General features: G+C 39.3%; 1 protein-coding gene across 1 annotated transcript in view; it reads right to left on the reverse strand.

The window, feature by feature from the left end:
- The window catches only part of FAM167A (family with sequence similarity 167 member A), a 328,244-nt gene that overhangs the window by 231,038 nt on the left and 72,481 nt on the right, over window positions 1-24,725 (reverse strand). The window lies entirely within an intron of this gene.

Here is a 24,725-nt window from a genome sequence, read left to right on the forward strand (position 1 = left end):
ACACTTATGACATTGTTGACCAAATGCTGTCTTTCTCTTTTAGACTCATGGTTGGCACCACAGTTGCGACAGTTAACAATAAAGCTTGACTTGGGTTTTGCTGATTCACCCTGGTGCTGTACTGAGCAGCACTTGCTCTGCACTGAAAGCATGCGCCTTTAAATGAACTGGTCTTGGAACTTGCTAGAAAACTTTGGGTTTTCCTTGGGGACCCTGCAGACTGTAAAGTCATATATCATCATTTTAAGAAACATTTCAAAATAACTGCACATAGCGAGTAAACTGGGCAGCAGAAGAAGCTCAGAGTGAGAAATACTTTGAAGTAACTGCATGTTGCGAAGAAAGAGTACACAGCACAATGAAACACTTCCAGAATGGCTGTACTTTGCTAAGTAATTCTTTACAGTGCAAGAAACACTCTGTAATGGTGGCCCTTCATGAGTAGACACACCCAGCACAAGAAACCTTTCAAAATGGCTGTATTTTGACTGCACTTTAGAAAATAGTTGCACTTTGCACACAATAAGCTCTTCAGAATAAATGCAGAGTAATAAACACACACTGTAAGCACTTTTACACACTCTGTGATGCTTCGAATAACTCTAGTTATGAAATTCAGAGCTTTAGTTAATGCAAAATAGTAGTTTATACCAAAATACTGTAATTTGCCAAAAAAAATGCAGTTACCTTGCTTTATTTATGCTTAATATGCCCTTTTTTCATTTTATTATATTCTTTTTTGCCCATTAAATCTCTTTTCTTGTGGTTGTTTTGCTCTAAAGATGCTCATTTAGCAATTCTGAGGTAACTCTGAACCTCTTATATACTTTTCTGGCAACCGTTTTATCAAATATCTCAAGGTTGAACATTTCACTTAGTTAACAAACTTTTTATGTGTTTTGTTTGCTTAATAAACATTTCTGTTCTTTTTGTTTGCTTAGTAATGTGTTCTGTGCCCTTGTAATGCTCTGGTTAACCCCTTTTAACAAAATAAGCATTCATGCAAGTTTTTATTACCTTTAACTTATTTCTGGCCTTTTTTTTTTTTTGCTCTCATTTCTCTTACTCTGCATTTATCATTGTTTCTGCACCTCACATCTCTGAATAGCAGTCTCTGGAATCCCACTTCTGACACCATGTTGTTTATCTCACTTATCTTGTCAGGATAGAGGAGACGAACCAGTGTGGGTTATGTTCAAGCAGCTTTATTATGTACAAACACATCAGGAAATAAGGTAAATAACTTCAACTTAGCTAGACTTACAAACAGACTGACTATTTCTCATTCATGCTTACTCTCTGGCTGCAGTCTCAAAATGGCACTGAAGCATGTGCCTGGTATTTATATCCATGCTCAGTCCTTAGAAATGCTTCTTAAAGTAACCACACACACATATATTCTATACTGTTGTTGTTGTATTTGTTTTGTTTCTGCTGTAAAAAGCTCTCAATTTGTTTACTGTATTTATTTTTAGCATCTTATTATGATTTCTATTTTTTAGTATTTTTAAATGATTATTAATTTAATCTATCTTCCTTCTGTAAACTGTCATTCTTATGTTACGAGCCTGAGTATTGAAATTTTGTGCAGTGATATGCACTTTTTCCTCTGTGTTGATCTGTATGACAATAAAGTTTACTTTGACTTTAGACAGTAATTTAGCCTTTGACCATCACGTGTCTACAACAGTGAGAAAATCATTCTATGTTGCACAACTTATAAACAAAGGTATGGCATCTAGGGCCAAGAAAGTCATTATTCCTCTGTATTCAGAATTTATCAAACCTATCATTGAGTACAATGCTCCCTTTGGTATGTACCTAACCAGGCATATCCAACAAATGGAACATCCACAGAGGCTCCTTACTAAAAGAATACAGGGCATAAATAAAATGTCCTATGAAGACTGCCTTAAGACCCTATCCCTGTATTCTGTCTCCTACAGGCTGTTAAGGGGAGATCTATGCCTGGCATACAGGGCATTGTCAGACCCCCACTCTGATGGACCTCCTGCATATTATCAAAACAAACAGCACCAGAATTATCCATTCTAAAGAATTAAACCTTGCCTGTGATATAAATAGGACCTTCTGGAGAGGCAGGTATGTATGGCCACACAACAAAATGCTGGAATATAAGAACTATAGACAACACACCAACCGTTGAGAAAAACACTTTATAAAAAGGCAAAGCTTTCGGGCAAAATCCCTTCTTCAATACCAATACAAACATGGATAACAGCAATATGCTTTAAATAGGCGCCAAAAAATCACATGACTGCAGCCATCATGTGACAACCATAAAATCATATATAAATACAATTTATAACTAAAAAATTTAACAAAATTTATACATAGATAAATAAACTTCAGCAAACATACAAACATAAAAATATATCTCTTCAATTACATAATTTAGTTCATTGTAACTTCATTAAAACTGGTTTTAAACTAGCAGCAGTATTTAAACCATGCGAGCGATCAGCCGCAAGCCTTAGAATCCACTCATACTCTTTGATCTCCAATAGGTTATTAATATCTCCACCTCTAGGAGATGGCATAACCATATCAATAATTCTAAATTTAAATCTATGTTCTACACCACATCCTTTGATATGCTTGTTCTCATTCCCCCTTCTGACTTCAGATTTATGCTCAATGACTCGCTCCTTTAACTTGCGTGTGGTTTTCCCCACATAAAACGAGGGACAGACAATGCAGGTAGCTAGATACACAACATTAATACTACCACAATTTATTGTAAACCTAAACATGTAAGTCTTACCAGTGGTAGGATGAACATAAGAGCTACTAGGATTATCTACAATATCTGCACAGCATGTACAATTCATACATCTAAATGTGCCATGGCGAGTCAAATCATATTGATTAAAATTCTGGCCAAAGTCCTTATACCATAATCTACTTTTAAAGTTCTCATACTCCTATATGAAAAATAGGGATTACTACCCAAAAGATTTCTTATCTCAGGAGACGCCATCAGCACAGTCCAATTCTTCTCAATAATACGTTTAACCAAATATGTTTTATTACTAAATGTAGTAACATACCTAAATACTATGCATACTGCACTAGATATTTGGATGATTTATGCTTGTTATGGAATGGTCCAAGGGAGAAATTTGACAAATTTTATGACTACATTAAAGGTAGTATGGATTTTTTACGGTTCACCTACAATATTGACCAACATCAATTGAATTACTTAGATGTTACTTTATATAAGGCCTACACCAACAGTAGTTTTCAATCCAAGCTTTTTAGAAAGAGCACATTTTCAAACTCTTATCTACATTTTGATAGTGGACATCCTTTTTTTCAGAAAAAAGGTATTGTCAAGGACCAGATGATTAGGGCCTCTAGGATGACTAGTAGGATGGAACAATTCCAGGAAGAGGTCAAGATTTTGGGTGCCTTTTTTGAGGAAAAAAGATATCCTAAGGAACTCATTGACTCTATGGCCTTAGAAGTTAGTGAGAATAGAGATGGTAAATATGCCCCTTTGTTAGGTTTAGGGAGAATTAACCACACTGATGGGGTACTGAACACGGATGAATTTAGGAGTAATTTTATACACACTTTTTCAACCACATCTGGTGAAGTGGAGAAAATAATTTTGAAGCACTGGTTGGTGTTATCCCTGAATGATGAGATCAGTAATTTCATTCCCACTACCCCTCATTTTGTGAGAAAAAGGGGCACCAATTTGAAAGAACATTTTGAAATGAACTCGGTACCTAGGGTTATTAACAACAGGGAGAAAGTGGGTACATATAAATGTGGAACATGCCAACAGTGTAAGTTTATGATGAATCAGGGAACGATTTTTATTCCTTCAAGAAATTTTAGATTTAGATCTATGAATTATTTTAACTGTGGGTCCAAGGGGGTTGATTATTTAGGAATCTGTGTCTCCTGTAACAGCTTTTATGTCGGTAAGACCGAGAGACAATTAAAAAAGAGAGTTTATGAGCACATCTATGATGTCTCTAAAAGGAAGGACACTAATGCTTTTTTTAAGCACTCCCTGGTATGTGAACTAATGGATATCAAATTCATGGTCTTGGAACAGGTTCTGGTTGACTCGAGAGGAGGTAACTGGGAACCCAGCTTAGAATACAGGGAGTTGCTTTGGCAACTGAGGCTGGACGCAGGAAGGACCCCGGGGCTCAGTGATAATATAAGTATTACTAGTGTTTTGAAAATGAGAGCAGCCCATTTATGAATTTCCCCTATATATTAACAATTGTATTGCAATGGGAGGGTGTAACATTAGTTAATACTAGTGAATTATTAATACATCTTTATTATTGTGGTAATGGGTTGATCATTTTTTACACCTGTGTATATATATTCTTTTTATTGAGGTTTTGAAATGCATTATCATTTACTACTTATTATTTATTATGTTTCACCATTAATACTTATTATTTTATTTATATCTAACAATGTTTTATCGGAATTACCATGATCAGTTTTAAGTCAATATGAAATACAATGTTAGTTAGGGATTGAAATTTTGACAGCAACACGATTAATTAGATATTTAAATTGAAATATAGGATTTTTATTGGTTACGAGTCTGTACCATGCAACACTGCAATGTTATTTAAGAGTTGCAATGGCAATTTATTATGTTCTGATGAAGCTCGGTAATCACTGAGTGAAAGCGCTTAACTGTATTGCTGGTTTGAGTTCTTGATAGTTTGGAGGAAAAAACATATTTTATCAATATTGTGATTGGCTTGACTTCACTGTATACAGGGATTCATTGTGGTTCCTTCATTTCTTCGCCTTCGGTTGTGGAATTTTTATTCCTGGTTTTGCCTGTGCTTGCCTGTGTTCTTAGCTACCAGTGTGCCCATTGCCACACCGGTAAGCTGTAAATACAACTGCTTGTCAAACAAAAAAACATTGTTATTTAAAACTATATCCAATAGAAGGCAGATGTTTTCAACATAACTTGCTGACAATGAGCCTTGTGCTGTCAGAAACTCCCTAATAGAGTCAATACCATAACCATTTGGTATTACCGTAAAAAGAGATGTAATATCTAAAGTCACGAACAGATATTCCCCTATATGTATATTTGTGACATGTAAATTGTTGAACCAGTCAGACAGCTTAACCAAAAAATATCTAGTATCCTTCAACACGTTGCTACATTGTAACAAATATGGATGTAACTGTTTTTGCAAATAGATGGAAATAGGCTCTGTTATCCATCCATTCCCAGATACTATTGGTCTCATGGGTGGGTTAAGCAATGATTTATGAATTTTGGGCAGCCCATACAATTGAGGAATAATCAGACAAGGCACCGTAAAAAAATGAAACAGATCCAAGTCAATGTCACCATTAACCTGTAACTCATAAACCAGCATGTTAACAATACTGATATGCTTCCTAACGTCACTAGGACTAATTTGTTTAAAAGCATTCCCCTCATTTAGAAAATCACAGATGACATATAATTATCACGGTCCATGATAACTACAACACACCCCTTATCGGCCTGTTTAATGACGATATTGTTACATACTTCCAAATTCCTCAATGCTAAATACTCATTATAATTCAAATTGTAACATTTTGTCTTAATAGCAGTAGAGTATAGGCTTCTTAATTCAGCCTCGCACAAATCATGGAAAGCTGTTAAAACTGGTACACTAACCGGTATAAAAGTGCTGCGCTTTTTACAAACAGACCGGTCAAAACAAGACACTTTAAATAAAAGCTTAAGATTTATACTTCTAACAAACTGCTTCAAGTCAGTTAAAGCAGATACCAAATCGTCACTTGCTGTAGGTATAAAACTTAAACCTTTCTGAAATAAAGAGAAATGGAAAGCGTCCAGGACAAAGTTAGATAAGTTTAGAATACCTTTACTTATCTCCGGCTCATTCTCCCTTGTCCCATTGGACTGTCGCTCTTGTGTTTTGTCAAATTTACAGTTGGATTTATAGTTTGTCTTGTCAGAGACCTGCCTCTCAGCACATTGTTCTCTTGCACTTTCTCCAGCTGGTCTAATTGAAAACGCTTTTGTGAAAAATTTAAAACTAACTGTTGACTTTTCTTCATATTCAACTTTCCACCCTCATGTTCATCTCATAGTAACTCCCCACTAGTTGCAGACACAGTGTCATGCATATTAGTGTCCGGTTCTGCTGATGCCGACATCATCACAGGGGGCGTGGTTTTGGACACTTAACCTGATAGGATGGTGGATGAATTTGAAACAAAGTTATTAGTTCTAGCTTCTGGAAATTCATCCAAAACATTGATGGAAGTAGGATGAGAATAATTTTTCTTAGAGACCATATTAATAGGTTCATTCTTAGGCCAAGAAAATATATGGCCTTTTTGGAAATCGACCATATCTCTCAGTAATTTACGTTTTTTGGTTGCTTCAAGGCGATCATCAACATCTGTTGATATATGGTTAGTATGCTAGAAAAACAAGACATGGCCATAAGTTCATTCTCCATATTAATGATCTCTTATTTTAAGTCTCTTTCATTTTTAGAAAAAAACTCATTCATTAAAGTCATATAATCCAAGCTCAGTTTGATATTTAACTGCTGTCAACGTTTTAAAAGATCCGGATAGGCATTACCATATGAGGGCATTTTCAAAATTCTAAGCCCCTTTGGTACAATGCCTCTATCCAGGTAAGCTGAAAAACTAAAGCGTTGCCATTGTAGGTGTTTATAAGCGCCTACCTTTCTTTCCAAAAGTTCCATCTTTTTGTTAAATGTTACGGTACCTACCGACTGCACATTGATAGGACTGTCCACATCCACTGAAACAGTAGAGACTAACCCCAATAAAGGGTTTGTTTCCTTCGTCAAGAAGGATTTTAACAGACAACTAGTTTCCATATGGCTGCACCGACTCTCAGCAGAATTCCCAACAAACTAGCAGAAACTAATACGGCCACACAACAAAATGCTGGAATATAAGAACTATAGACAACACACCAACCATTGAGAAAAACACTTTATAAAAAGGCAAAGCTTTCGGGCAAAAACCCTTCTTCAATACCAATACAAACATGAATAACAGCAATATGCTTTAAATAGGAGCCAAAAAATCACATGACTGCAGCCAACATCATGTGACAACCATAAAATCATATATAAATACGATTTATAACAAAAAAATTTAACAAAATTTATACATAGATAAAGAAACTTCAGCAAACAAACAAACATAAAAATATATCTCTTCAATTACATAATTTAGTTTGTTGTAACTTCATTAAAACTGGTTTTAAACTAGCAGCAGTATTTAAACCAGGAGAGCGATCAGCCGCAAGCCTTAGAATCCACTCATACTCTTTGATCTCCAATAGGTTATTAATATCTCCACTTCTAGCAGATGGAATAACCATATCAATAATTCTAAATTTAAATCTATGTTCTACACCACATCCTTTGATATGCTTATACAAAGCATTGTTCTCATTCTCCCTTCTGACTTCAGATTTATGCTCAATGACTCGCTCCTTTAACTTGCGTGTGGTTTTCCCCACATAAAACGAGGGACAGACAATGCAGGTAGCTAGATACACAACATTAATACTACCACAATTTGTTGTAAACCTAAACATGTAAGTCTTACCAGTGGTAGGATGAACATAAGAGCTATTAGGATTATCTACAATATCTGCACAGCATGTACAATTCATACATCTAAATGTGCCATGGCGAGTCAAATCATATTGATTAAAATTCTGGCCAAAGTCCTTATAACATAATCTACTTTTAAAGTTCTCATATTCCTATATGAAAAATAGGGATTACTACCCAAAAGATTTCTTATCTCAGGAGACGCCATCAGCACAGTCCAATTCTTCTCAATAATACGTTTAACCAAATATGTTTTATTACTAAATGTAGTAACATACCTAAATTTATTCAACTTTGGTATATCATTGATTAAATCAGGAGCGTGTTCAATAACAGTCTGAGTAGTCCTAAAAAATGGTCTGCATGTAGTCTTTCTGTTCTGTATAGTATAGTATTTGTGCGAGGCTGAATTAAGAAGCCTATACTCTACTGCCATTAAGACAAAATGTTACAATTTGAATTATAATGAGTATTTAGCATTGAGGAATTTGGAAGTATGTAACAATAGCGTCATTAAACAGGCCGATAAGGGGGGTGTTGTAGTTATCATGGACTGTGATAATTATATGTCATCTGTAATTGATTTTCTAAATGAGGGGAATGCTTTTAAACAAATTATTCCTAGTGACATTAAGAAGCATATCAGTATTGTTAACATGCTGGTTTATGAGTTACAGGTTAATGGTGACATTGACTTGGATCTGTTTCATTTTTTTACGGTGCCTTGTCCGATTATTCCTCAATTGTATGGGCTGCCCAAAATTCATAAATCATTGCTTAATCCACCCATAAGACCAATAGTATCTGGGAATGGATGGATAACAGAGCCTATTTCCATCTATTTGCAAAAACAGTTACATCCGTATTTGTTACAATGTAGCAACGTGTTGAAGGATACTAGAGATTTTTTGGTTAAGTTGTCTGATTGGTTCAACAATTTACATGTCACGAATATACATATAGGGGAATATCTGTTCATGACTTTAGATATTACATCTCTTTTTACGGTTACACTGAATGGTTATGGTATTGACTCTGTTAGGGAGTTTCTGACAGCACAAGGCTCGTTGTCAGCAAGTTATGTTGAAAACATCTGCCTTCTATTGGATATAGTTTTAAATAACAATGTCTTTTTGTTTGACAAGCAGTTGTATTTACAGCTTACCGGTGTGGTAATGGGCACACCGGTAGCTAATACACATGCAAACTTGGTTTTGCACCAATGGGAACTACAATTTACTCATGATAGTTCTAAATTTTTGAATGGCAATGTTTGTTTTTATCAACGGTTTGTTGATGACTGTTTTTTTAATTTGGAAAGGCTCTCTAAATGAGTTAATGGATTATATTGATTATTTGAACACGACTACTACTTTTTTAAAATTTAAAATGACTGTTTCAGACAGCGAGATCACATTTCTTGATTTGAAAATCATTTTGGAAGATGGATTGTTACATACTAATATTTATAAGAAGGATGCGCATGCAGGTAGATATATACACCATAGTAGCATGCACGCCCCACATGTGTTTAGAGGGATTGTTAAAGCTCAGTTTACTAGAGCCAGTAGACTCAATACGGCTGACGCAACATTTCATACACAGTTAGATGAAATGTTGAATGAGTTTTTAAATAGTGGGTATGATTATGATATGTTGATGGATTTAAAGACTAGTACTATACAGAACAGAAAGACTACATGCAGACCATTTTTTAGGACTACTCAGACTGCTATTGAACATGCTCCTGATTTAATCAATGATATACCAAAGTTGGATAAATCTAGGTATGTTACTACATTTAGTAATAAAACATATTTGGTTAAATGTATTATTGAGAAGGATTGGACTGTGCTGATGGCGTCTCCTGAGATAAGAAATCTTTTGGGTAGTAAACCCTATTTTTCATATAGGAAAATGAGAACTTTAAAAAGTAGATTATGTTATAAGGACTTTGGCCAGAATTTTAATCAATATGATTTGACTCGCCTTGGCACATTTAGATGTATGAATCGTACTTGCTGTGCAGATATTGTAGATAATCCTAATAACTCTTATGTTCATCCTACCACTGGTAAGACTTACATGTCTAGGTTTACAACAAATTGTGGTAGTATTAATGTTGTGTATCTAGCTACCTGCGTTGTCTGTCCCTCATTTTATGTGGGGAAAACCACACGCAAGTTAAAGGAGCGAGTCATTGAGCATAAATCTGAAGTCAGAAGGGGGAATGAGAACAATGCTTTGTATAAGCATATCAAAGGATGTGGTGTAGAACATAGATTTCAATTTAGAATTATTGATATGGTTATTCCATCTGCTAGAGGTGGAGATATTAATAACCTATTGGAGATCAAAGAGTATGAGTGGATTCTAAGGCTTGCGGCTGATCGCTCGCCTGGTTTAAATACTGCTGCTAGTTTAAAACCAGTTTTAATGAAGTTACAACGAACTAAATTATGTAATTGAAGAGATATATTTTTATGTTTGTATGTTTGCTGAAGTTTCTATATCTATTTATAAATTTTGTTAATTTTTTTTGTTATAAATTGTATTTATATATGATTTTATGGTTGTCACATGATGTTGGCTGCAGTCATGTGATTTTTTGGCTCCTATTTAAAGCATATTGCTGTTATTCATGTTTGTATTGGTATTGAAGAAGGGTTTTTGCCAGAAAGCTTTGCCTTTTTGTAAAGTGTTTTTGTCAACGGTTGGTGTGTTGAGGCAGGTATGTATCCCAGAGACTAGCCTGTCTCTGTAACAGGCTCCCCAGCCATGTGAAGCAGAGTTCCTCCTTAACTGAATTCCAGTGTAACTTGGACAATTACATGGGGAACAGGAAATTCATCCCTGGCTTGGCACTTATGTCTCTAATGGACACAGACAACCTGTAAATGTTTCATCTCACAAGTCCCTGCTTACACTTATCGAGTGTAACATAACTTGTGAGAGATTTGGGATGCATGGCTAGGCTTAAAAAGGCCCTTGTAGTCATTAAACTAGTAAACATCTATGAACCTATGAACCTATGAGGAAAACATGGCCATTATTTTAGTGTCCAGTATTTTTCTGCCTTGTTATGCTACATACACATAAATTCTATGGTCATATTGCACAGTACTATCAACATATTCCATAAAGTAACAAGTGTGTGTGTGTGTTTGTGTGTGTGTGTGTGTGTGTGTGTGTGTGTGTGTGTGTGTGTGTGTGTGTGTGTGTGTGTGTGTGTGTGTGTGCGCGTGCGTGTGCGCGTGTGCGTGTGTAAATGTGTGGGCGCGTGCATGCGTGTATGTGTGTGTGTGTGTGTGTGTGTGTGTGTGTGTGTGTGTGTGTGTGAAACAGAAGAACCTTTGGGCTCCTAGTAATGGAGCCAAATGCTCTCTTGTTCCCTGTCTAATATATCTCTTGCTTTCTGTCTGAAGTCATTGACTGACAAAACAGCTGTTTCCAAAGAACTGACCTACAATATCATAGGAAATAGTTACTGGTTGTGGAAAAAAGCAGAATATGATACTGTTCTGAGAGTGGGGAGTGGTCTTACTTTCATTAAGACTCCTTGGCAGCAGAAAAATAGGTTAGATTAAAAAAAGTAAATGTCACCAAGTCATATGATTCCAGCTAAACAATCTTTGTCCTGCAACAATAAAGTATGTGGAATTAGGAGCACACTGCAGACAAGATACCATAGTGTTGGGTTAATTATATTTCAAACAAATCTAGATAATAACTCAGTAGCAGACATGAGACTAATATGATAGCAAATTACTACATGCCTATCTGCTGGTAAATCATGCTCAAAGAAATGATATGCAATCTAGCTAGTCTTTGGTGAAATGCATTTTTTGCAGCTAGTCTGCAATCTTGTTAGCACAGATATGCATCATTTCACTTGTCTCCAGGGCGCTGGATGTTAACGCCACAGACATCAGCACCTAAGGAGCAGAACAAGGCAGCTCAAATACATGCTAGAGTTCAGTCTAACAAACATATTTGTCACACAGGGCTTACGAATTCCCTTTTGTACTAACTTACTGCAGGTCGTTTAGATCAAATAGTTTAGCCCATCAAGTGTTGTATGAAAGGGCAAGATTTGCATTTTAAGGAATACTATTAAAATGAGTAAGCAAAAAGCCTGATTCATTAAATACCAGAATTTTTTTTACAGGCACATTTTTTTGTCTCAGAAAGGCCATGGCAGCAATGGGATGTCTGAAATTTTTTGATCTGGACATTTATAGAGATCGTCAAGCATACCAGTTGCTATAGCAACTAATAGCATCTACCTGCCTTTAAACATGTAAACATTTAAATACGTTTTTAAGATGTTTTCTGACCTACAAATGGTAAACATAATCAATCTATTTTATAGCTTCACGTTGAGGAAACTGTTACACACTACCCCTTCCATTACCCACAAATGCTAAAGGCTTTGCTTTCTGCCATATTTGATTTTGGAAGATACTTTTGCTGCATAATTTCACTGATGTATCTTGATTTTCCTCACCCTGTTTGAAACTATTTATAATATGTCACCCCCTGTCTTGAAGATAGCTGGAATATGAAATTTAAATTTAGCACATAACAAGCATCTGTTTGACTAAACAGAGTAAGTTGTAATTTCATTGTAACAGCCAGGATAATGATGTCACAAAGCCTGCAACAAACATCATCTCTTACAGTGTAAGAAACCAAAGTGTAGACATGAGTGGGGAAAAAACAGCATTTGTGAAAAGCCATCAGCAATGGCAAATATGGCAATTACATTCAATACTGAAAGTCAGTCATTTATAGAACAGCAAGAAAAAAATGAATCTGGCATGAAGAATTTAAAATCTTACCATACATAAAACTTGAAAATACAGAGAGCCATGGCAAATGAAAAAATAGGTTCTGAGCTAGGCACTGTGACTGCTAATTTGCAGAAATTAAAGAGACAGGGTGGTAATAAATATGAATCCACTATACTGGGAGGAATCTTAGGTTGTTCCTACAGATATCTCATTAGTCAATGTAAAACAAAGCTAAGTGATAAAATGTTTGATTACGTGATACGTGTTTGCCTCATCAATCTAGGCAGACTTGTTTCAAAGAACTGCAAAGTATTATGACTGGTCTTTTTATAATAATTGTTTATATTATTGTTTTGTTCTTGGACATTTTGGTTTAGCATTCACTTCTTGGACTTTACTCTTCATGTTATGTATTATTATTATTTATTTGTTGCTACTTTGTCTTTCAAAACATTATCTTGTGGTTGTTGCACTATATGTTCCCAAAGTGCATGTTTTGATTGTTAGGGATCTTACAGCAAAATGTGCCTTTGAAGTATCACAAAGCAGATTGTTTTTAACAGAATCCTGGTTGCATGTTTTAATTTAATATTATAAAAGTTGCATGTTTAGTTTTAATATTATGTTAAAGGTAAATGCACAACAACTTTTCTACAAAGTCTGTGCACAAGTCCACAGTCCATCTTTGAATGGAAAAATATAATTTTCCAAAAATCAAGCAAATGAAAAAAAATGGTGTAAAAGATGAGAAAGAAACATTGGACCATAACTCCATGAATAACATTTTAATAGGAATACTAAAGACAACTGGTATTTATGCTAACTGAAAATATGGCATGGTAAAATAATTTATGCCACATAACTTTTGGAACAGATTGTATCTAAATTATAAAATAAATACAAAACAAATCAACTATTAGGATTTCAAATATTGATGCTTACTAGAATACCTATAAACAGACTGCAACTAATTACCATACCAACCAACAAAAATATTTTCAGGTATATGTTACAAGTTAAAATAAACTTATTAAAAAGACATGGACAGTAAAGAAAACACATGATGATTATCACACAATATTACAAATAAAAATATTTCTGAAAAGGGAAATACTTTGGGGTGGATACAATGGTTAAGATGTTTACCTCACAGATACAAAGTGCAGAGTCTGATTCCCACTTTTGGAAAGGAAACTGTCTAGGCTTAACATGGCCTACATGGGCAGCTAATCTACTGCTTACTTATGAACCTATGAAATGCACTAGGAGTATGATGCTTTGTTGACAAGAGAACAGACATGAACAGACATTTCAAACTCTGTGACTCAGCAAACTGCATAACCAGTAATCTGTGTGTTTGCAAATTAAGGTTAATGATGAGCTTCCTATAAGAATTTTCAGTTACAATATATCTGGGTATGGAGTAGAGCTCAAAGGTTTGATCCCTCTGAAGAGGACAGGCTAGCTTCATGCTGAAAATGAACTGTTACAGGAGGTTTAAGGTATCGCACAGTGAAAACTCTAGCTTGGCTAGTTTTTTCTTGTAGGTTTTTTTTTTTACTAATTGGTCTGTCTGTATGACCTTTTTACTCTTTGATTTAGTTGCTAGTTGGGATATTTTGTAGACACCTTAATGGTTATGGACATCAGCTGGGTATAAAAAAAAACAAAAAACAAAAAAAATTATCCTTGTTTCCCGCCTTTCCTGACCTAGAGTAGTCCAAATACAGGCTTTGCTGTATTCTGGACTTTTGGAAAGTTCCTGTGTTGCCCATTTCCTTTCTTGGATAAAGGGAGGCTTCCTTGTTCACCAGTGGCAGTGGGGAGCTTATAGCAGCCTATCTATCCCTGGAGGAGTGTTCCCAGCACAAGAATCTGGAAGTCTATTGGCTGGTTTGGGCCAATTTCTAGCTCTTTCAAGTCCTCCTGTATAAAACCCGCTTTGGTGCGGTTTTTGCTCTTGTTACTACTCGGCCAAGCTCCTCATGGTCCTGCAGAGTGGTGCTAGCAGCAGAGAGGCCAAAAGAGCGACTGCTAACCTGATAAAAGTGTTTTTTTTCCTGCTACTATCTGGGCGACTGTCCGATCTAGCTAGACTGCAAGTATTTCTGCTTCTTGAACTGTTTTAAACTGTTTAAAGTTGTTTTTGCACCTGCACTTTTAAAGTTTGTCCTGTTTGTTGCATTTACCTGTTGAGGCTACACACTCAAGTGCGCTAGCCTGTGTTACATATTTATTGCATTTTCCTGCTATTTGTTGCAAAAAAGAAAAAAAAAAAAAATTATCCTTGTTTCCCGTCTTTCCTGACCTAGAGTAGTCCAAATACAGGCTTTGCTGTATTCTGGACTTTTGGAAAGTTCCTGTGTTGCCCATTTCCTTTCTTGGATAAAGGGAGGCTTCTTTGTTCACCAGTGGCAGTGGGGAGCTTAGAGCAGTCTATTTATCCCTGGAGGAGTGTTTCCAGCACAAGAATCTGGTAGTCTATTGGCCATTTTGGGCCAATTTCTAGCTCTTTCAAGTCCCCCTGTATAAAACCCGCTTTAGTGTGGCTTTGCACGATTTTGCGCATAGCGCAGCATCATGCAACGCCGCTTAATTGGGTTTAAACCATTCTCGGCTCCACAAAGTCTGCTCTTCACTTTTTCCCTTAGAACTGATCTAGTTCTCATAATAAACATCCTGTTCCTACTCTAAAGCCTGGCACTTGCTCACTAAAGCAATTATATAAGTCAGCACTAAAAAATTAAAAGCACTACACCCTCACAAACTCCCCTTGAGTACCTTGTTCCCCATTGGCCCTTTTTTAAATTATAAAGGAATTCCCAGTACTATTCTAGCATGTCCAAAGGTCAGTTGTCAATCTCCTCTCCGGTCCAGCTGGTGAATCTGGGAATCTTGAGGCAATGTTACAACTGCCTCATGTGCACAGACAACCCTCTCCTCCTCCCAACAAATTCCAACACATGTGAGAAATGCAACCATATAGCCAAACTGGAGGCTAAGCTCTCTCAACTCAGTACTGGCGTAACCAGTCAGGAGGAGAAGGAAACCACACTCACTACAATTCCAGTCTCACATAGACCTACCACGACAGCAAACCAAACACATAAACACACAAAAACATACTCGGAGGCTCTAAATAAAAATCTGCCTAAGCAGCAGAGACCTCCAAAGCAGCACCCAAGCAACCGCTACCCCAAAACAAAACACGTGCAACACATAGCTCACAAAGCCAGTGTGCCGAACAGTCACAGCCCTTAAGGCTAAACAACACACCTGATACACTTGTAATAGGTGACTCTATCGTCAGGCACACTGACGTCCCGCTCACCATGCTGAACAAGGAGAAGGTCACAGTGAGCTGCTTGTCGGGCGCTAGGATCCAGCACATAACACAAGCACTCAGGTCACTCCAAGGTAAGTACAAATATAACTCAGTCATTGTCCATGCTGGTGTGAATGACCTGAGATGTACCTCCCTGGACTACATGAAAAGAGACATAGAGGAGCTCTCTGAGCATGTAGCCCAGGCCGGTATGACCCTGACCTTGAGTAGCATCTTACTCTCACCAAGAATGATGCCACAATATGAAGACAAGATGATCAATTTCAACAATTGGCTTAAGTATTGGTGTCATTCAAAGGGGATCCAATGCCTGTCAGCCTGGGATGACATGCTCGACAAGCCATGATGCTTCGCTAGGGACGGCTTGCACCTGTCACCCCTGGGCTTTCGGATATTGGCAAAGGCTCTTGCCACCCCCATAGTGCCTTTTTTAGGCAAGGCTCAAAAGACAAACCCACCTCCATAGGTATCACAAGGGATAAGAAACTAAGAGTAATGCTACTCAATGCCAGAAGTCTAAACCTCAAGATGCACGCACTCAAAACTCTCCTTAGCATGGAGAACATCGATATCTGTGCAGTAACAGAAACCTGGTTCAAGGCTCCCGAGAGCACCCCAGCACTACCAGGTTATACCTCATACCATATTTTTCGGCCCCAAAACTTGGACCGAACCACAAAAGGAGGGGGGAGTATCAATATTCGTCAAAGATACCCACACCTCCAGGTTGGTGGCACAGCACGAAGCATCAGAGACTATCCATGTGCAACTAACAGTGGGTAAAACTGCCTTCCAATTTATAGCCTGCTACAGACCACCCTCCCAAACCCAGGAACCCCACTCAGCCTTCCTGAGAACACTGGAAAATATGAAGGTCTCTCCAAACACCATCATATTGGGCGACTTCAACTACCCAAACATAGACTGGGAGCATTACTCTAGCTCCAACACCCTAGCCCAAAGGTTCCTAGAATTTATAAACTCAAATGCTATGGAACAATTTGTTACCACTCCCACAAGAGGGGAAAACATACTGGACCTGATCATCACCAACATGGGGACTCTATGCTCCAGACCAGAAGTGTATCCCTCACTGGTAAGATCAGACCATAAACTAATCTCACTAGATATTCACATCCCGACCCCAGCCCCTGCCCAGAAAACCACGGTGAAAAACTTCTCTAAAGCAAATTTCACACTCCTCAAAACCGAGGTGGAATCCTTCAAAGCCCCCGGGCCTGTGGAAAATACGGCCCAGACTGCAGAATCCTTTATAAATGCATTCTATGAACACCTTCAGGAATGCATGGATCAAGCAATCCCAAATAAAACCAAGACCCAATCCTCCAAATGCAGGCATCCTGTCTGGTGGACCCCAGCCATAAACAAGCGATACAATAGAAGGAGGAAGCTACTACATGATAGAGCAAAATCTCAAAAAGGGAAGGCATCTCTGATCAGTATTAGCAAAAAACTACGGGCACTCATAAAATCGTCTAAGGCCAGCTTCGAGAGAAAAATTGCACAGGACACTAGGGATAATCACAAGGCTTTTTTTAGTTATGTTAGGAACCTGGGTGGGAATTCTCAGATATGCTCAGAATTAGTCCAAATTGACAAAAAATACACCGAACCCACAGACATTGCTAACATCCTAGCTGACAGGTTCAGCGCAAACTTCTCCCCCCATTCCCCACCAAAAGGGCAAATATCTATCCCAGCAGAGTGCTGCCCCCTGACATCTCAGATGCTCAGGTAAGAGTTGCCCTCTCCAAAGCAAAAAACAGCATCAATGGTACCAGACGGTGTCCCGGGCTGCGTCCTACATAAACTCCAAGAAGAACTAAACCCAAACATAAAACTACTGTTCAATCTCAGCCTTACTACAGGATATGTAACCAAAGAGTGGCGTACAGCAACAGTGGTCCCTCTCCACAAAGGTGGTGCCTCAACGGATCCTGGAAACTATCGCCCCATAAGACTGACTAACTTGGTCTGCAAAGCTATGGAAAGGATCATCATGGACCTCATAAATAAAGATATTGGGGACCTACAGACACTGGATCCTACCCAGTTCGGCTTTGTTAAGGGCAGATCCTGCCTCTTAAACCTGGTCAATTTCTTTGAAACAGTCACCAAGGCCATTGACGAGGGCAAGGTGGTCCATACAGCCTACCTGGACCTCGCAAAAGCCTTCGATACAATACCCCACTCGGGCATTATAGATAAGCTCACCAGCTTAAATATAAACCCGTATGTCACTAGATGAGTTGCAAACTGGCTGAAGGACAGAACCCACATGGTTAGAATTGCTGGAGCCATGTCAGACTCCAAACCAGTTACAAGTAGGGTCCCACAAGGCTCTGTCCTGGGACCTCTCTTGATCGGTATATATTTCTCGGAGGTATAGGCCAACATGGAAGGACTGTGGCTGACCAAGTTTGCAGATGACTGCAAACTGGGTGCCATAATCGACTCTCCAGCCAACACAAGCATCCTACAAAAGGGCCTCATAGAAACAGACAACTGGTGCCAGAGCCATGGCCTCAAGCTAAACGCTAAAAAGTGTATAGTCATCCCCTTTGGCAAAAACAAAGTGCCCACAAATTACCACATAGGTGGTAATCCATTAAGTATGGAAGAAGTAATTAGGGACCTGGGGACCCAAGTTGATAGCAATCTCTCATTCAACAACCACGTGGCCAAAGTGGTTAGAAAAACATTTTATATAGCCCACCTAATCATGAAGGGATTCACATTTAGATCAGGGGAGGTCATCGTGCCTCTTTACTCATCCCTCATCAGGCCCATAATTGAGTACAATGCCCCTTTTGGGATGTACCTTACCAGACACCTGCAGCAACTGGAAAGACCCCAAAAGTACCTCACCAAGAGGATCAAAGGGCTCAAAGAGATGCCATATGCTGCCCAGTTAAAGAAACTCCAGCTCTACTCAGTGGCATACCACCTGCTCAGAGGCGATCTGTGCCTGACATATAAAGCCATGTCCAACCCGGAATTAATGGACATGCTGCACCTCAGAAAATCCAAATCCCATCGAGCTATGCGCTCGAGAGACTTGAACCTCAGCACTGAAATAAATAGGACATAGATAGCCCATTATGAACCTATGAACCTATGAACCTATAAATACCAAGTATTTCCAGACTATAGCCAAACAATCTGCATATGTAGTGCTGACAAGATCATAAGAAGGCCAAAACATGCATGTCCACAGCTAGTGGGAATTGGCTTTATTGGCCTGAATGTATCCATAAAGAATTAAAAGTAAAAAGTCATAGACATTCAGAAGCCATATAGCTGTAGCATTTGATGTCCTTAGGGGTCATTTGCATATATCCCATGGGCCTGTATTACAGGAGGTTTAAGGTAAACACAGTAAAAATCTAACTTGGGTAAATTTTCTTGTACTTTTTTGACAAACAGAAAATGAAGTTTGTTACATGGCAATGGATATTACAAATGAAAATTGTCAGTACTGTTGAAATTTGAAGAGGGCAAATACATAAGGAATGCTACACAACTTGATGGCAGAAACTAAACCATATGGTAAATCTGTTAAAGAAACTGTATCTATTTTGTAAAACCACAGGGATTTGTTGACTGGGTTAGGCCCAGTAGGTTAGTATTCTCTTTTCAGGGAGACCTTTGGTGGTATTTATACTACTAGGGGCAATTTGGCCAGAGCATCTTCCCCTACTATTTTTGATAAATTCCACTGGATGTTTTTTATGCAACTGAGCTGCCACCAACTCAGCCGATGGGTCCTCAGTTTAAAACCTCATCTGAAGGATAAAACACTCAGTAGTGCAGCATCCCCCTTATGTTGCACTGCCAGCAATCTAGCTGCCTGCTGTGAGAATAGAACCCATGGCCTTCTGCACTAAAGGCAAGTGTGTTACCTGTTACATTGCTGGCACAGTTGAATGCAAAGTGAAGTCACACAGACACACACACTCACACACACACACACACACACACACACACACACACACACACACACACACGGTACATATTACATTATCAAACATTTAAAAGTTCGAACGTCATACGGTCGACACCATATAGGTTCATAGGTTCATAGGTAGGTACTAGGCTATCTGCCCGAGGGCATTTATAAGCCTAGCCAGAGTGTGTCGGCTTTCACCGCCCCATTGATTAATTAACTGATCCTCTGTCAAGCAGAGCCAATGAAGTGATCCACTCGTCAAGGTTTCTCTTGAAGAGTGTTAGTGAGGGGCTCTGCCTGACGTAATTTGGAATTTTGCACCAAAGCATGGGGGGTCTCTGTGACAGGAATCTATCCCTCCAGCATGTACTATTTATTGTTGTGGTGAGGTTTAGCTCACTAGAGCACGTGGCTTGCAGTGACTTGGATTTCTTTAGGTGGAGCATGTTCATCAATTCTAAGTTGAACATGGCTTTGTAATTCAGGCAGAGATCACCTCTGAGTAAGCGATATGCCACTAAGTACAGCCAGAGTTTTTTCAGTTGGGCTGCATAGGACATATGTTGGAGACCAGTAATCCTCTTGGTGAGGTACTTTTGTGGTCTTTCCAGCTGTTGGAAGTGCCTTGTGAGGTACATCCCAAATGGGGCATTGTACTCTATGATGGGTCTAATGAGTGACAAGTAGAGGGGCACTATAACCTCTTTATTTCTAGATGCAAACCCTTTAGTAATTAGATGGGCCACATAGAAGGATTTTCTAACTACTTTGGCAATATGATTGTCAAAGGAGAGATTGCTATCTACCTGGGTCCCCAGATCTCTTATTACCTTTTCTGTATTAAGGGGGCTGCCACCTATGTGGTAATTCGTGGGTGTTTTGTTTTTCCCAAACGGGATGACTATGCATTTTTTGGCATTTAGCTTGAGGCCATGACTTTGACACCAGGTGTCCATCTCAGTAAGGCCCTTTTGGAGGATGTCCGTGTCACCCAGAGAGTCAATTATGGCTCCCAGTTTGCAGTCATTGGCAAACTTGGTTAGCCATAGTCCTCCTGTATTTGCCTGTACGTCTGAGAAGTATATGCTGAACAGTAGGGGTCCCAGGACTGAGCCTTGCAGGACACCACTTGTGACTGGTTTAGAGTTGGACCTGGAGCCCGCTATTCTTACCGCATGAGTTCTGTCTGTAAGCCAGTTGGCAACCCATCTCATGATGTTGGGGTTTATGTTCAGGCTGGTGAGTTTTTCTGTAATACCCGAGTGAGGAATGGTGTCAAAAGCCTTGGTAAGGTCAAGGTAGGCTGTGTGAACCACCTTTCCCCTTGTCTATGGCCTTGGTGACTGTCTCGAAGAAGTCAACTAGGTTTAGTAGGCATGATCTGCCCTTAACAAAGCCGAACTGGATCAGGTCAAGTGTTTGGAGGTTCCCAATGTCTTTGTTAATGAGTTCCATGATGATGCGCTCCATAGCCTTGCAGACCAGGCTAGTCAGGCTTATGGGGCGATAGTTACCAGGGTCAGTTGTGGCCTCTCCTTTGTGGAGAGGAATAACTGTTGCTGTGCGCCATTCTATGGGCACGTAGCCTGTGGAGAGGCTGAGGTTGAACAGCGTGTTTAGGTGGGGGGTTAGTTCGTTCTGTAGTTCGTGCAAGACGCAGCCTGGGACACCATCTGATCCCACTGATGCTGTGTTTTTGGCTTTTGAAAGGGTTGTTTTCACCTGTGTGTCTGTAGTTTTTGGGACACTACACTTTTCTGGTATTGTTGTGGGCCCTTTGGAGGTGAGAGGGGGTGAAGTTTGCTCTGAATCTATCTGCTAGGATGTTGGCAATATCAGTAGGTTCAGTATATTTTGTGCTATTTTGCACTAGTTCAGTGCATATCTGCCACTTAGATTCTTAACATAGCTAAAGAAGGCTTTGTGGTTATCTTTTGAATCCTTGGCTATTTTTCTTTTGAAGTTAGCCTTAGATGATTTCTTGGGGGACCTCAGTTTCTTACTGATACTGATCAGGGATGTCTTTCCTTCTTGGGATTTGCTTTTTTTCTGAACTAGTTTCCTCCTTCTATTGTATAGCCTGTTTATTGCAGGGGTCCACCAAACTGGTTTCCTTCTCTTAGAGGAGTGAGTCTTTGCTTTGCTAGGGATGGCATGATCCATGCATCCTTGTAGGTGCTCATAGAGTGCATTTGTAAAGGTTTCTGCATCTTGGGCAGCATTATCCTTTAGCATGGGGGCTGTGAAACTTACCACCTCTGTCTTAAGTAAGGTGAAGTCTGCTTTAGAAAAGTTTTTTACTGTGGTTTCCTTAGTTGGGGGTGGTGGTAGGGTGTGGACATCCAGAGTGATTAGTTTATGGTCTGATCTAACCAGTGATGGGTTGACCTCCGGTGTGGAACACCTGTCGCCCATGTTGGCGATGACCAATTCCAAATATGTCTTCACCTCTGGTAGGGGAGTTTACCAGCTGATCCAGGGCATTTGAGTTGATGAATTCTAGGAAGTGCTGGGCCTGGGAATTTGTACTTGAGTAGTTTTCCCAGTGAATGGTAGGGTAATTGAAATTGCCCAATATCAGGGTGTTTGGTAGGACCTTCATGTTTTCCATTGTCTCCAGAAAGGTGGAGTGGTGGTCCTGGGTCATGGAGGGTGATCTGTAGCAGGCCACAATTTGCATTGCAGATTTGCCTAATGTTAGTTGCACATGGATGATATCAGAGGTATCATGCTGCACCACTAACCTGGAGGTGTATGTATCCTTGATGAATATGGATACACCCCCTGCTTTTGTGTTTCGGTCCGTGTTCTGTGGCCGAAACTTGTGGTATGAGTTGTAGCCTGATAGTGCTGGGGTGCTCTCTAGAGCCTTGAACCAGGTTTCAGTTACTGCACAGATGTCGACGTTCTCCTGGTGTTGAGTAGCATAACCCTCAGTTTTTTGTTAATTGTGCTGTTTATGGAGGTGGGTTTGACTTTTGAGCCTTGCCTAAAAAAGGCACTATGGGGGCAGCAAGAGCTGTGGCCAGTATTCAAAAGCCTAGGGATGACAGGTGCAAGCCATCTCTTGCGAAGCAATGCGGCTTGTTGAGAATGTCGTCCCAGGCTGACAGACACTGGATCCCCTTTGAGTGACACCAGAAGCTTAGCCAATTGTTGAAATTGATCATTTTTTTCTTTATACTGAGGTATCATTCTTGGTGAGGGCAGGATGCTACTCAGGGTCAGTGTCATACCAGCCTGGGCTACATGATCAGAGAGCTCTTCCATGTCTCTTTTCATGTAGTCCAGGGAGGTACGTCTCAGGTCATTCACACCAAAAAGAACAATGACAGAGTCATATTTGTACTTGTTCTGGAGTGACCTGAGTGCTTGTGTTATGTGGCGGATTCTGGCTCCCAACAGGCAGCTAACAGTAACCTTCTGCTTATCCAGCCTAGTGAGTGGGACGTTAATGTGCCTGACTATAGAGTCACCTATTACTAGTGTGTTAGGTATGTTATTTCGCCTTAAGGGCTGTGATTGTGCGGTACACTGATTTTGTGTTTTATGTGTTGTCTGGTTTGTGACTGGAAGTGCAGGTTGTTTGGGTGTCTGCTTTGGAGGTCTCTGATGCTTTTGCAGGTTTTTAATTAGAGCCTCCGAGTATGATTTTGTGTATTTATGTGTATTTTTTGCCAGTGCTGTTTTAGTAGGTCTGTGTGCGACTGGAGTTGTGGTGCAAGTGTTAACCTTCTCCTCTTGACTGCCTGTTCCAGTCTTGGGTGGAGACAGCTTAGCTTCCAGTTTGGCTGTATAATTGCATCTCTCGCATATGTTAGTGTTTTGTGGTAGGAGGAGAGGGTTGTCAGTGTACATGAGGCAGTTGTAACATTGCCTCAGGATACTCAGATTCACCAGCTGGACTGGAGAGTGCACCTGAAGTTGCCCTTTGGTTATGCCCGAATAGTAGGGTGAGCTGCTTAGTCGCTTGGTTTGTGAGGGGTAAATAAAGAGCCTTGCCCTGCTGGGCAATCAGTGTCAGGGTATATTAGTGCTTGCTATTAGGTCTCAGCAAGTGCTGGGCTGTAAGATGCTTTTTGAGTGCTTAGGTTGAGAGTTAGACTAGTTTCAAGGGAAAAACTGAAGAGGAGACTTAGTGGAGCAGGGAATAATTTAACCGAAGCTAACTGACACTGCCCGGTGCACAAAACCGTGCAAACACGGTTTTTATAGTAGGGAAATGAAAGAGATAGAAATTAGCCCAAAATGGCCAATAAACTACTAACTTCTGGGCTGCAACCACTCCTCCAGGGCCAGATAGGTTGCTCAAAGCTCCCCTGTCTCACAGGTGAACAGAGAAACTTCCTTCTATCCAAGTAAGGTATGGGCATCTCAGAAACTAGTATCACAGCCTTGAATTCAGCACTAGCCTGAAAACTGGACTATATTAGCTTAGAAAAGCAGGAAACAAGGATTTTTTTTTTGTTTTTTTGTTTTTTTTAAAAGATAAAGCAAAAACAGTAAAAAATACACTTAAAACAGCTTTAAACGTCTACAAACGATCAGAAAAGGCTATTGCACTTTAGTGTGTAGCCTACAACAGTTAAACAAATTATTTAAACAAAAAACAACTTTTTAAAAGTGCAGGCTGTCAAATATGTACAATATGTGAAAAAAAAAGTTTTTAATCACAATAAACGCTGCAAAATCTGCATTTAGGCGGAAAACAGTTAAGTGCAGCAAGAAAGTACAGAAAACTGATAGTTAATCACTCCAAAGTCTCTCTCCTAAGCTAGAAGGCTTGTATCAGTTTAACGCTTTCTAGTGCTACCCAGTAGGTTAGTTGCAGGAAAGTTGGGAAACAAGCGTAGATGTGGTCTTTTAAACCAGAAAGTTGAAAGAGACGGACAAACTGTCTAAATGGTCAATAAACTACAATTTCTGGGCCATGAACCTCTCCTCTCATGGTAGACAGGCTACCT

The sequence above is a fragment of the Protopterus annectens genome, chromosome 2.part1, assembly GCF_019279795.1.
Source record: "Protopterus annectens isolate FY-2018-M chromosome 2.part1, PAN1.0, whole genome shotgun sequence".
Classification (NCBI taxonomy): Eukaryota; Metazoa; Chordata; order Ceratodontiformes; family Protopteridae; genus Protopterus; species Protopterus annectens.